The sequence below is a fragment of the Hyla sarda genome, chromosome 11, assembly GCF_029499605.1.
Source record: "Hyla sarda isolate aHylSar1 chromosome 11, aHylSar1.hap1, whole genome shotgun sequence".
NCBI lineage: Eukaryota > Metazoa > Chordata > Amphibia > Anura > Hylidae > Hyla > Hyla sarda.
The window spans coordinates 23,224,691-23,235,880 of NC_079199.1; the positions used below are offsets into that span (position 1 = coordinate 23,224,691).

At 40.3% G+C, this 11,190-nt stretch overlaps 1 protein-coding gene across 6 annotated transcripts in view; it reads right to left on the reverse strand.

The window, feature by feature from the left end:
- NPAS3 (neuronal PAS domain protein 3) overlaps window positions 1–11,190 on the reverse strand; it is a 464,246-nt gene that overhangs the window by 448,388 nt on the left and 4,668 nt on the right. The gene's annotated exons all lie outside the window — the stretch shown is intronic.

Below are 11,190 nucleotides of genomic sequence, written 5' to 3' on the forward strand. Positions count from 1 at the left end.
AGTAGCTCTTCTGTGGGATCGGATCAGATGGGCTAGCCTTTTCTCCCTCCTGACTGCATTAGGTAAGCTTAGGTGCCTATGACCCTTCCTCTGTTGGTCTTTTTTGGACCACTTTTGGTAGCTACTACCACTGCATAGCAGACACACCCCACAAGACCTGTTCTTTGGAGATACTCTGACCCGGTCATATAACTATTATAACAGATCATTTTGTTTGGCTATTTTCATGTTTCCAACATCAAGATCTAACTGTTCATTTAAATCCTAATACAGAGATCCCTCAACTTACAATGGCCTCAACATACAATAGTTTCAACATACAATGGTCTTTTCTGGACCATTGTAAGTTGAAACCAGACTCAACATACAATGTTAGGGACAGTCCAGATCTGTGAAATGTGTCAATGGCCAGAAGAACCGACCAATCAGAATGGGCAATTTACAGGTAAACCCCTGTATTACTGAAGCGTATGCACTGACTGGTGTCTGGTAGCGCCCCCTACAGTACAGGAGGTATTACATGTTTTTACACTTTAAGTGTACCAGGGTTACCTGCTCCTTTGGACACCAGGTGAGGGCTACTCCATGTTACTTTTTAGGACATTGCTTGTACTGTACAGGACCCTGAAGAAGCTCCTGTCCTCTACATAGACCAGTGTTTCCCAAGCAGGGTGCCCCCAGCGGTTGCAAAACTACAACTCCCAGCATGCCCGGACAGCCTTTGGCTGTCCGGGCATGCTGGGAGTTGTAGTTTTTCAACAGCTTGAGGCACCCTGCTTGGGAAACACTGACATAGTCAGTGATTTACAGCTCACAGCAGATCTTTCTTACTTTTATATATAAGGATTTGCTTTATCTATATTAGTTATCTACTTATTTTTCTTTAATTCTCACTTTTTCCTATTTTTTGGATGACATTTTGGTGTCTTTAGAACCAATGACCAGGTTTCCATAGAGTTATGGTCTCAACATACATTAGTTTCAACATACAATGGTCATCCCAGAACCAATTAATATTGTAACTTGAGGGACCACTGTATATCCTATCCATTGTAATAAGAAAATCTATATTATTCACTTCACCTGTCAGTGGTTTTATTGTTACGGCTGATTGGTGTACATGCAAATACTGTATGCAGAACTGCACTGAAGGTATCCGTTTCAAAAGCTGCCTTTAGTGTAATAAAGATATATAAACAAGAAGAAAAAAAACACCTGCCATTCGCTTATGCTTGCATATCGATGACATACAGACATGGATTTTCCACTGTATATATGAGACATATAAATAAGATTAGGGTGTTATAACCAGCATCAGTGGGATGTATGTTCATCTGCACAAGGAGAAGTTGATGGGCCAGCATGGTTCTCTGATCTTACATTCCGCAATGTAATCCATCATAGGGTAAAGCATCTACCGAGACCTGCTATAGTCCATCTCCTGTGCAATCCATGTGTAATCACCTTAGTCTTGTCACTGCCGTTCCCTGTGCACAGGGCTGATTGGCATTTCCTGGTATCGGCGGGATTGAACTGATATTAGCGCCTATACTACGTGGAATATCCTGATCTTTCTGTACAGTAGAGCGGCATTACATTTTCTGGCTGCGGAAATGGAGACAACGAGGCCAAACAATGACACCAAAAATGGAGTATAGAAAGGGAACACCAATATTACCACCACTTCTATCCAGCTAATAGCCATTATGATATATTACATATAGACATATAGAATTATTTATTTTATTTTATATGCATATATATATATATATATATATATAAAAAAAAATATATATATATATATAAAAATATATATCTAAGAATTACACAAAAGACATGCCACCATCAGTGACACAATAGTGTTCTAATAAATACATGATCATTAGATACAGTTCCCTAGATAGGAGTTCGAACGTTTTAAAGAAAAATGTGCGGTAGTTTTTAGTGTGTGGGGTGTTACGGCATGGCGTATTCGATTGTTAGCTCCTCTGAAGCAGGAACCCATGGGAATGAATACAATTACTGTATAGAGCCGGGAACATACAGTATCAGTATTGTATAAAGGAAAAAGAAGAAAAGCAACGGCAACTATGATAACACAGCACATACACGGAATAGTGTTTCTCCGAAATCTCTTATCGTCTATAGAGAATTGATGAAGATGAAGGTGTGTATGTACGGATGTGTATGTACGGGATGTGTGTGTACGGGATGTGTATGTACGGATGTGTATGTACAGATGTGTATGTACGGATGTGTATGTACAGGATGTGTGTGTACAGATGTGTATGTACGGATGTGTATGTACAGATGTGTATGTACGGGATGTGTATGTACGGGATGTGTATGTACAGATGTGAATGTACGGATGTGTATGTACGGATGTGTATGTACGGGATGTGTATGTACGGGATGTGTATGTACGGATGTGTATGTACGGGATGTGTATGTACGGGATGTGTATGTACGGATGTGTATGTACAGATGTGTATGTACGGATGTGTATGTATGGGATGTGTATGTACAGATGTGTACGGATGTGTATGTACGGATGTGTATGTACAGATGTGTATGTACGGATGTGTATGTACGGATGTGTATATACGGATGTGTACCGGATGTGTGCGTACGGATGTGTATGTACGGATGTGTATGTAGGGGATGTGTATGTATGGGATGTGTATGTACGGGATGTGTATGTACGGGATGTGTGTGTACGGATGTGTATGTACAGATGTGTATGTACGGATGTGTATGTACAGATGTGTATGTACAGATGTGTATGTACGGATGTGTACGGGATGTGTGTGTACGGATGTGTGTGTACGGATGTGTATGTACGGGATGTGTATGTACAGATGTGTATGTACGGATGTGTACGGGATGTGTGTGTACGGATGTGTGTGTACGGATGTGTATGTACAGGATGTGTATGTACGGATGTGTATGTAGGGGATGTGTATGTACGGGATGTGTATGTACGGATGTGTATGTACGGATGTGTATGTACGGGATGTGTATGTACGGATGTGTATGTACAGGATGTGTATGTACGGATGTGTATGTACGGATGTGTATGTACGGATGTGTATGTACAGGATGTGTATGTACGGATGTGTATGTACAGGATGTGTATGTACAGATGCGTATGTACGGATGTGTATGTACGGGATGTGTATGTACGGGATGTGTGTGTACGGATGTGTGTGTACGGATGTGTATGTAGGGGATGTGTATGTACGGATTTGTATGTACGGATGTGTATGTACAGATGTGTATGTACGGGATGTTTATGTACGGGATGTTTATGTACGGATGTGTATGTACGGATGTGTATGTACGGGATGTGTATGTAAGGATGTGTATGTACGAGATGTGTATGTACGGATGTGTATGTACGGGATGTGTATGTACGGATGTGTATGTACGGATGTGTATGTACGGATGTGTATGTATACGGATGTGTATGTACGGATGTGTATGTACGGGATGTGTATACGGATGTGTATGTACGGATGTGTGTATACGGATGTGTATGTACAGATGTGTATGTACGGATGTGTATGTACGGGATGTGTATGTACGGGATGTGTATACGGATGTGTATGTACGGATGTGTATGTACAGATGTGTATGTATACGGATGTGTATGTATACGGATGTGTATGTACGGATGTGTATGTACAGATGTGTATGTACGGGATGTGTATACGGATGTGTATGTACAGATTTGTATGTATGGATGTGTATGTACGGATGTGTATGTACAGATGTGTATGTACGGGATGTGTATGTACGGATGGGTATACAGATGTGTATGTACGAATGTGTATGTCCAGATGTGTATGTACAGATTTGTATGTATGGATGTGTATGTACGGATGTGTATGTACAGATGTGTATGTACGGGATGTGTATGTACGGATGGGTATACAGATGTGTATGTACGAATGTGTATGTCCAGATGTGTATGTACAGATGTGTATGTACGGGATGTGTATGTACGGATGTGTATGTACGGATGTGTATACGGATGTGTATGTACGGATGTGTATACGGATGTGTATGTACAGATGTGTATGTATGGATGTGTATGTACAGATGTGTATACGGATGTGTATGGATGTGTATACGGATGTGTATGTACGGATGTGTATGTATGGATGTGCCTCCGCTATGCCTAAAACTTAAATTTACATACATGGTTTCATACATATACTATATCACACCAATGAAGTAACAATAATTCTATACTTTTGTGTGGTTCTGACAGCAAAAAAATAAAAAGAATAAATAGGAGGTCACAATAGAAGCTGAAATCCTTGGACATGTCAATAAACCAATACTGATCACATAGTGTTTTACATCTTCCAATTACAGGGGCTGACGTTCCCCTCGCTCGGGCCCAGGGTAACCCCTCCCTCGTCCGTCTTATCGAGCAGAGTTGATAGGTGATGCTGGAAGCTATGTCTGCCAAGATACAGGGCATTGCCATTGATGGGTTAACTCTTCCTGCGCCAGGTGAATCCGCAGTACATTGTTCTGCGGGGAAAAAAAAAGAGCTGGGGGCCACTTTGACAGCAAAAGGGTTGGACAGCTGGCTTCTAAAGTAATGGTAGTACAAGTAGATTGCCTGGAGAATAATTGAATTTCGGGGCTCTTCTGAAAGCAAACACTGGCTGCGCTGCCTCCTTTCTGTGCTGTACAGGGTGGCAAACTCACTGATTCAATTATTTGCTAGTAATTCAATGTATACTGTGTGCAGCATTTTACTATTGTGCGCTTTAAAGGGCTAGACACAATTTAATATATCCATGCCAACCTGCAAAGGATTCCAGATGTCTGAGTGCTGTAATGAAGTCACTCGCCGGGAAAATACTTATGCTACCTAATGCTATGTGTTGTTATTATTATAATGGAGTCTGCAGATAATATTAACAAGCCAAAGAGTAGGTCAGCACTAGCCATGGTTACTGCATACAGTCCCCTAACTCTATGCACCCTATGACAGTGTTTCCCAACCAGGGTGCCTCCAGCTGTTGCAAAACTACAACTCTCAGCATGCCCGGACAGCCTCTGGCTGTCCGGGCATGCTGGGCGTTGTAGTTTTGCAACAGCTGGGGGCACCCTGATTGGGAAACAATGCTATATATCATGTACCAGTTTATTCTTTTTAATGGAATACAATACATTTTTATTATTTTAGAGCAGTGTTTTATTATTTTAGAGCAGTTTTCCCAAGTGTTTTGCAGCAGCTGGAGGCGCCCTGGTCGGGAGACACTGCCCTATGACTTCAGCACTAGCCATGGTTACTGCATACAGTCCCCTAACTCTATGCACCCTATGACAGTGTTTCCCAACCAGGGTGCCTCCAGCTGTTGCAAAACTACAACTCTCAGCATGCCCGGACAGCCTCTGGGTGTCCGGGCATGCTGGGCGTTGTAGTTTTGCAACAGCTGGGGGCACCCTGATTGGGAAACAATGCTATATATCATGTACCAGTTTATTCTTTTTAATGGAATACAATACATTTTTATTATTTTAGAACAGTGTTTTATTATTTTAGAGCAGTTTCCCCAAGTGTTTTGCAGCAGCTGGAGGCGCCCTGGTCGGGAGACACTGCCCTATGACTTCAGCACTAGCCATGGTTACTGCATACAGTCCCCTAACTCTATGCACCCTATGACAGTGTTTCCCAACCAGGGTGCCTCCAGCTGTTGCAAAACTACAACTCTCAGCATGCCCGGACAGCCTCTGGCTGTCCGGGCATGCTGGGCGTTGTAGTTTTGCAACAGCTGGGGGCACCCTGATTGGGAAACAATGCTATATATCATGTACCAGTTTATTCTTTTTAATGGAATACAATACATTTTTATTATTTTAGAGCAGTGTTTTATTATTTTAGAGCAGTTTCCCCAAGTGTTTTGCAACAGCTGGAGGCGCCCAGATCGGGAGACACTTCCCTATGACTTCAGCACTAGCCAGGGTTACTGCATACAGTCCCCTAACTCTGTACACCCTATGACAGTGTTTCCCAACCAGGGTGCCTCCAGCTGTTGCAAAACTACAACTCTCAGCATGCCCGGACAGCCTCTGGCTGTCCGGGCATGCTGGGAGTTGTAGTTTTGCAACAGCTGGGGGCACTCTGATTGGGAAAAAATGCTAGATATCATGTACCAGTTTATTCTTTTTAATGGAATACAATACATTTTTATTATTTTAGAACAGTGTTTTATTATTTTAGAGCAGTTTTCCCAAGTGTTTTGCAACAGCTGGAGGCGCCCTGATCGGGAGACACTTCCCTATGACTTCAGCACTAGCCAGGGTTACTGCATACAGTCCCCTAACTCTGTACACCCTATGACAGTGTTTCCCAACCAGTGTGCCTCCAGCTGTTGCAAAACTACAACTCTCAGCATGCCCGGACAGCCTCTGGCTTTCCGGGCATGCTGGGAGTTGTAGTTTTGTAACAGCTGGGGGCACCCTGATTGGGAAACAATGCTATATATCATGTACCAGTTTATTCTTTTTAATGGAATACAATACATTTTTATTATTTTAGAGCAGTGTTTTATTATTTTAGAGCAGTTTTCCCAAGTGTTTTGCAACAGCTGGAGGCGCCCTGGTCGGGAGACATTGCCCTATGACTTCAGCACTAGCCATGGTTACTGCATACAGTCCCCTAACTCTATACACCCTATGACAGTGTTTCCCAACCAGGGTGCCTCCAGCTGTTGCAAAACTACAACTCTCAGCATGCCCGGACATTGTAGTTTTGCAACAGCTGGGGGCACCCTGATTGGGAAACAATGCTATATATCATGTACCAGTTTATTCTTTTTAATGGAATACAATACATTTTTATTATTTTAGAGCAGTGTTTTATTATTTTAGAGCAGTTTTCCCAAGTGTTTTGCAACAGCTGGAGGCGCCCTGGTCGGGAGACATTGCTCTATGACTTCAGCACTAGCCATGGTTACTGCATACAGTCCCCTAACTCTATACACCCTATGACAGTGTTTCCCAACCAGTGTGCCTCCAGCTGTTGCAAAACTACAACTCTCAGAATGCCCGGACAGCCTCTGGCTGTCCGGGCATGCTGGGAGTTGTAGTTTTACAACAGCTGGGGGCACTCTGAATGGGAAACAATGCTATATATCATGTACCAGTTTATTCTTTTTAATGGAATACAATACATTTTTATTATTTTAGAGCAGTGTTTTATTATTTTAGAGCAGTTCTCCCAAGTGTTTTGCAACAGCTGGAGGCGCCCCGGTCGGGAGACACTGCCCTATGACTTCAGCTTTAACGTTGCAGCGCCTCACATGTCTCCGGTGTATACTGTTGTGTATTACAGGCGCAACTTAATTCCCGGCACCGATCATCTTCAGTACGAAAATTGGTATATAAAAGGCGACAAGCACTGGACTTTACTGCATCTCTTTCTCGCTGCAGAATTATATATCTCTAAATGGACATTGATACTTCTACGTTCTACGATACTCCGGTATCTATTGCCATGCAACCTGTTCCTTTTTACCTGTGCACATTATATACCATTACGTAGCTATAGCGGCAGAAGTCGAATTTATTATCTTCATTTCATAGGGAGGCTATTCCGCGTTCAGTCGCCAGTCCGTCAAACATTGTAATTGCGGGGGTTAGAAAATATTAGGTTTATAAAAAAAAAAGTATAATTACCCAACGCATCGATATTTGTGTGCGTCTTCGTGGCTGCTCATAAAAAGCAGAAGAACCATATATTGATCCTAATGTAAATTATATATATATATATATATATATATATATATATATACATATATATATATATATATATATATATAACGTACAGCTTGTCTGCACACCTTACTAAACATCACGTCTCACCCCTACCTGATTCGGTGAATTAACCCTTGTCCTGACGCAGGTGACAAAGTCAAGGTCATAGTATACATAGGATATAGGTATATTGGGAGATTTACATTAACATTTGCAGAAACCAAATTTAGGTCGTGCAGAAAGTACATGGGACGATGGAGAAAATCTAGTGTTTTCTGTCCACTCAGACAACGTGACTAGCGGTGACACGCGTGCACCTTCGTGCAACATACGGTCCGTATGAGAAACCCTCACGCGTCATACACCTGCTCTAACTTATGTGACAGGTAAAGCCCCTTTCACACTACAGGTATCATCCTGCTTTTTTACTGCCGTTATTTTCCAATAACAGATGAAAAAAAAAAAAAACGGATGCAATAACTGGTAATAACGGATGATAACTGATGACCATCGTTCGTTATTTTTAATGTTTTTTTTCTAAAAAAAAAACTGATGTTCATACATGCTTAAAATTTAACATTGAAGTCTATGGGAACGGGAACCATAAAAAAAAAAAAAAAAAAAAAAACATCCGTTCTCATCAGTTATTGTCAGGTTGTTCATCATCCGTTCTCATCCGTTATTACCAGTTACATCCGTTTTTTTAATCAGTTTTTTATCCTTTTTTTTTTTTATTTTTATTTTTTTTAACAGATGTTGAAAAACCTGACAATAACTGATGATAACGGATGTTTTTTTTTATGGTTCCCGTTCCCATAAACTTCAATGTTAAATTTTAACATCTGGTTTTTCACCATTAATTTTTTTTGCCGGACCAAAAATATGTGCATGTTAGCAAAAACAGACATGCCTGATGCAAAAGGATGTTCAAAAAATCCCATTAATTTTTTCACAGCCGTTTTCAGGACTTTTTTGCCGGGAGTAATAACGGAGGTTTTTTACAGGATGATACCTCTAGTGTGAAAGGGGCCTAAGGGTGCATGCACACCACGTTTTTGTTATACAGTTCCTGTATACGGTTTCAAGTTAAAAACCGTACGGAACCGTATAGAAAACCATATGCATTGACTTAACATTGTAAACCTTATGTCAAACGCATCATCCGGTTTAGTCCGTTTTGCGTCTTATACGGGTTTGTCGATTTTTTTACCCGTACCAAAAACCGTAGTCTACCACGTATTTTGGTCCAGGTGAAAAACTGTATTAAACCGTATACGTTTTTTTTAAACATGGGAGTCAATGGGAACCGAACAGAACTGTATGTGCGCACGGTTCCATACGGTTTTCACCATACTGTTTTTGCCTTTGCACAGTTTTTTTTCTTAGAATTTCAATCGAACAAGTGAAACTTTATTCAAAATGGAGTGAAAAGTTAAAAATTTATACGTTTTTCCTTTAAAAAAAGATGCAACCGGGCATCATTTCTCAAACCGTATACGGGTTTTCAACCGTATATGGGTTAAAATTTGTACACACGTTTTGATACAGTTTAGTCAGGTTTTGAGGAATCCGTTTTTCATCAAAAACCTGATACGAGAGCTGTAAGGCAAAAACTTGGTGTGAATGCAGCCTAACCGACTTGCACACATAGACTCAAAAGGGGTCTTGAGCCCCTGCCCTTATATTGCCCCTGCCCTATAATGCCTCAACTGATTGGAACGTCCATGGGATGATGCAGGTCTCATTCAGCTGACATGACTGCCGGAGGTCCCTTACCTCAGGAATTGTTTTGTGTTAACATATATAAGGTTTTTACAAACATTTTTTAATTAGAAGTGCCCTTTTTTTTTCTACTTGAGCCCACGCGCTCCCCCCCAAAATGTCTGTGCTCGTCCCTGCAGGTAACAGTGTATCCATTACCGGTGTCTGATCCAGGGTCTTAGTATTGTGACAGGTATTGCTGCTAATAGTTTACTTTAGGTGTTTACTATACTATGCTCTCTTGTATGAAGAGGCCTAAACCTATATGCAGGGAGCATCCGAATAAAAATGCTAAATGTAAATAATGTATATTTATAGTGCTGAACACTGATGGCAGCAGTATAACCGCAGTGTATCACCTCTAAGACTCGGGTCATATGTAGAATTTTTTTGTCAGCAATTTTTGCCAAAACACAAAAAGCTGCAAATTTTTTTATTAAAGTTTTTCTTTGTGTCAGATCCACTTCTGGTTTTGGCAAAAAAATACTGTCCAAAGCGAGGGCTAAATGCTACGTGTGAACCCAGCCTTAAGAGGTTTTAAGAAAAGTCATACAATATACCAGATAAATGTAACAAATGAACATATGTACGCATTGCGTGCAATAGAGTGACTGCATGCAATGATTATGTATTTATATAGAAATGCTATATATATATATATATATATTATAATACATATATATATATGCAAAAAAAAATTAAAAATGATTTACATGCCAAAAATGATCATCACTTTCTGTCTCCTGTTTCCCAGCTATAAATCTACCCAGTCTGCTTAGCCCCTTTTTTCTTTTTTTTTTTTTTTCCACATTCGACAGTCACTGTGCTCACTTTGTGATCCTATTTGTCTAGGCCATAAAAGAGTTAATGTAATCAGGATTATGATCGCTTCTGTAATCAGCGTTAGCGAAAAGAGTATTGCTATTTTCCTTTGAAAAGATGCTGCAGTGATGTGTGAAGAAGCCTTGCCTGCTGTAGGAATGCCTTTAAACCGATAGCATATGCTAAAAAAAAAATAAAAAAAAAATAAAAAGCAAAAAGATAAAAAAAAAAAGAAAATGTGACAATGCAAGTTACCTTGCTGAAAATTTCGAAATCGAAAATCTGAAATGAATGTTACAGATCATAAATACTTTTCATGTGCTGATGATTTCTCTGGCTGCAAAAGAAAGTTCATGATAAAATGCTAGATTCTTTTCACTTAATATAGAAAAATAAAAACTGCATGGAAACTATAGAAAATGCGACATAAATAAAGTTAACACCAGAGCTCTGCTTTAGATAAATCTGATAAAGTCTGCGTCTGTATATATATATATAGTAGTCACTAACTAACAGAACAAGAAGCAATATTTGCTGAATAAAGTAAAATATCAGTAAAAGTAAATATTGCGGTTTGATAACCGACCCTTAGACTCCTGGATTTACAGAACCGTGTAGCAGAGTGGAGTTTATTCCACTGTAATACATTTTTATTGTGTGATTTTTGTTTCTTTTTTTTCAGGTTTAGTGAGATATATTACAATGTTCGATTGCAAGCTCTGCGTTGAAATCAATGTCTCATTGTCTTTCCTGCCTGACCTCTGCTCCCCCTCCTTCCCTAGTCCCAATCCTGTGACTGATCCCTAGCACTTTGGGGAGTGACAGGCC